The 4,403-nt window shown below is 42.6% G+C and overlaps 1 non-coding gene across 1 annotated transcript; it reads left to right on the forward strand.

Annotated features, from left to right (window-relative positions):
- The first annotated feature begins 3,792 nt into the window (after positions 1 to 3,792).
- On the forward strand, positions 3,793 to 3,865 carry TRNAR-UCG (transfer RNA arginine (anticodon UCG)). The gene has a single exon. It is a non-coding gene; the product is annotated as a tRNA-Arg (tRNA).
- The last annotated feature ends 538 nt before the right edge of the window (positions 3,866 to 4,403 follow it).

Raw genomic sequence — 4,403 nt, forward strand, 5'->3', positions numbered from 1 at the left:
GGCCTATTTCTTTGCGGCGAATCGCTCTCCTCCCAGCGGAGGTTGAGTGCACCGCATCGGTGTCCCAGTGTGTGTGTGGTGACGGCTGATCGGGGCCCTTGGCTCGCGCGAAGCTCGAACCCGCGGTGGGTGGTGGCCTGTATCCACTTAGAAACCCACACTTACTAGTCATGATTGGTTATTGACTTACTAGTCATGACTGGTTATTGACTAACTTGTCATGATTAGTTAATGACTAACTAGTCGTGATTGGTTAATGACCAGCTAGCCATGATTGGTTAATGACTAACTAGCCATCACTGGTTAATTGATGACTGGTTAATGACTAGCTAATTTGACTGATTAGTTAATGACTAACTAGTCATGATTGGTTAATGACTAACTAGCCATGACTAATTGGTTGATGACTAACTAGTCATGATCGGTTAATGACTAATTAGTCATGGCTATTTAAGTCATGACTAATTAGTTGATAACTAGTCATGATTGGTTAATGACTAATTAGACATGGCTAGTTAATTGATGACTGGTTTATGACTAGCTAGTTTGACTTATTAGTTGATGACTAACTACTCATGATTGGTTAATGACGAACTAGACATGTCTGGTTAATGACTAACTAGTCATGATTAGTTAATGACCAGCTAGCCATGATTGGTTAATGACTAACTAGACATCACTACTTAATTGATGACTGGTTAATGACTAGCTAATTTGACTTATTAGTTAATGACTAACTAGTCATGATTGGTTAATGACTAACTAGCAATGACTAATTGGTTGATGACTAACTAGTCATGATCGGTTAATGACTAATAAGTCATGGCTATTTAAGTCATGACTAACTAGTTGATGACTAACTAGTCATGACTGGTTAATGACTAACTAGACATGGCTAGTTAACTGATGACTGGTTAATGACTAGCTAGTTTGACTTATTAGTTGATGACTAACTAGTCATGATCGGTTAATGACGAACTTGACATGTCTGGTTAATGACTTGCTAGTCACGACTAACCAATCATGACTAACTACTGATGAGTGATTAATGACTAACGAATGACTAACCAGTCATGACTGGTTAGTCATCACTAGTTAGTCATTAAACAATCATGACTAACTAGTCATGAGTTAATGACTAGTTCAAATGCCAAATGTGTAGTTAATGACTTCAAATCCCAAAGGCCCTGGTTCGATGCTCAGCCTCGACACAGTTTTTTTAAGTAGTGACGCCGAAACACGGACACATCTGCCGACACGGCTGCAAACGACAGTATGAGGCATTAAAGGCTTTCGCCTTAAAATTAACTGAGAAGCGGACAACACAAAGCGGCTGTCGCGAGCGCACCTTAACAAGGGCGCAGCGGGGCAGCGAGCCGCACAGAGCGGCGACGAGGGTACGAGGGAGCAAGACTCGATCGCAGCGCCACTAGTTCGCGCGACCGCCAGTTGGGACAGCTCTCTGTGCACCGCTGTGAAACTGAGTTGGTTCTAGTAACGGGTCACACACACACATACGCCGCCGCGGTGGCTCAGTGGTTATGGTGCTCGGCTGCTGACCGGAAAGACGCGGGTTCGATCCCTGCCGCGGCGGTTGAATTTCTTCGGAGGAGAAATTCGAGATGCCCGTGCACTGTGCGATATCATTGCACGTTAAAGAACCCCAGGTGGTCGAAATTTCCGGAGCCCTTCACTACGGCGTCCCTCATAGCCTGAGTTGCTTAGGGACGGTAAACACACACACTCGAGCGCACACACGATCACGCACACACACACACGCAGGTGGAACCAATAGTTAAAACAACCTGGTTTTGCTGCTGCTGGCCGAGAGACCAGTTTGCGATAGCCGCCATAGAAGCAGCAGCCACAGTAGCGACGCGGAGCGTAAGTAAGAGAGAAATAGGTAGAAATTAATTTAATAAAAATAACCACGCCTTTCCATGAGGGCATAAATATTTAGTTTCTATTTTCACTTCTGGGGAGCACATTCCAGTGTGCCAGTAAGAGTCAAATCCCCAGCAGCTTGAAAGTGAAGTATTTCCTGGTAATATGGGAATATCACCATCAAATACTTCTGAACACAAGCTTCTGGTCATGAAATAAAAGCTGACAAAGTGAACATTTTGCTTTGTTAGTGTTTCGCAGATGAGCCACCGTCCTATGCAGCTGCACGGAGCTGTTTTTTAATATCAGCCTAACAATAGGTTTCAACTTCACCTACACGCACTCGGCGAAACCACACTGTATTGAGAAAAATGCCTCTTTTCCCCTCTTTCATTGAGAGCACGGTGTTAAGTGCTATTGTCCCAGCAAAAGTGACAGTCACTGAGACAAACCAGCGCTAAACAGCTCTGCACCCGGGTAGTCTATGAGCGCATTTTCGAATCCATGCATACTGCTTCCAACTAAAAACAGCTCCGAATGCGCATCATGCGTTGAATATACTTCAAAATTTTTACAAAAAAAAATTATTGTGGCAAAAGAAGCAATATTACGTTTATTTCAAAAATAGCATATTGTTGCCAGACTCTCGTGAAAAACACTGTGGCCAGTTTTCGAAAGTAAATTAGTAATTTATTTCAGAACAATATTCTTTAAGAACCAAATATTTCTTCACGGCAATAAAAATGATGACTTAAAATTGGCAACGCGTACGTTATAATTTTGAGTTTATGTAATACGCACATTGTGTCTAGATTTTCGAGCTTTAAAAGTGCATAGTGGCCAGACTTCTATGCTGAATGACTTTTTTTAACACCTTTTAGGAGTCCATTATTACTTAACGTCCTTTAAAATGATGACGCAAATTTGGCGACGCGTAGATTATGATTCTATGTGTGTGTGTGTGAAGCACATTGTGTGCAGATTTTCGAAGTTAGAAGAGTGGTGGCCAGAGTTATATGCTGACAAAGAAAAACAACTTTTTCTTTTTTGAAACAAGGTTTGCGTTATAGTATACGACGTGTTTTTATATGTGTGGTAAAAAGTTATGATTTCCTTGAAAGGTTCAATTTGCTTTACAGTCTCCAAAATCGACTGCAGTCGACATCGATGGCTGGGCAGGTCAAGCTTCGAATAAAACTAATGTTAGTATAATGTAAAACCATAGCGATAAAGGAACGTTGCATTATTTCTAAGGTTTGACGTATCTCGGAATATTTCTGTGTTTGGCACGTAGTGAGGTTTTCCTATTAGCAGAACTTTTCTGTTTCATGAGACGGTATTCAAGTAGAACTTTTTGCTGGGATAGATGGTCCATTCTGACGTAAGTTCGGCAGCGCGAATGAAGGTGCCCGAAGGCGTCCCTTCTTCGTTTCTACTTCGAGCTTCTTCATTCGCCCTGCTTTACTTATGCCTTAGAGATTGTGATTGCCATAGAGCGCATGTACAGTCCCGAATTGTCACGAGAAAACTGACTGTAAATGTCACCCATCCGCCGTGATCAATTATGGCACCCTTCACGGTAGGCTGTTTAATCTTGGAGTCGATGCTGTCCGTTTCAAGGGGAATTTTTAAGTAGCACGTATTAATTGTGCTCTGTTGTATTTCGTGTCGCTTTGTAGCCCCAGGCTGCAACGTCTTATTAACTGCGTGGTTAAACGTTTCAAAGTTTAAATGTTTACTGAAGGTCAGGAAAAGTTATTCCAGCGTTTATTTCCAACGTTTATAAAACAACAACAAACGAACATATAGAACAACACACTGACAAAAAAAAGGAACGTGGTAGTTAATCTTTGGTTACACTCTTCCCCTGTATTAATAAATAAAATAGATGAACCCGGACGTCTCTGTGGGCCTGTGGCGCAACGGATAACGCGTCTGACTTCGGATCAGAAGATTCCAGGTTCGAGTCCTGGCAGGCTCTTTTTTAATTTTTCCCTTCTTGGCCACCATATTGCGAACGGTTTAACATACAAGATATATCGTTCCTGCGACAACCAAAATGTAACCTAGATGGCCAGGTGGTCGAAGTTATTCCGGAACCCTCCACAACGGCGCCTCTTTTACGGCGTGGTTGGGGTGTCCAACGAGAAGTGAGACAATTCCTGCGCCATTTCCTTTCCTCAAAAACCAATCTTTCCACTGTGTGCAACGCGACAGCGGCCAACATACCATCTTATTTGTGTGGGCACGTGAACCATCATTGCTGCTTTGGAAGTATTGCTGTCTTAGAGTATTTCTGTCGGACACGAATCCTTGACGGTGAATACCCGGCCTTCCCCGTGGCTATACCATACTGCAGACTCATCCTGGAGAGAGAGAGAGATAACTTTTATTTTTCAGCTGAAGTCCGAGCCTTCCTCATCCTGGAGTCCAAGCAGGATTGGGAAAGGAAACACAAACCAAAACAGAAATGAAAGGCAAATAATGAAATTTATGCAGTCACACTTTTCAAAGAGGCA

This window comes from Amblyomma mixtum, chromosome 3 (genome assembly GCF_055824585.1).
Source record: "Amblyomma mixtum isolate Tamu chromosome 3, ASM5582458v1, whole genome shotgun sequence".
Classification (NCBI taxonomy): Eukaryota; Metazoa; Arthropoda; class Arachnida; order Ixodida; family Ixodidae; genus Amblyomma; species Amblyomma mixtum.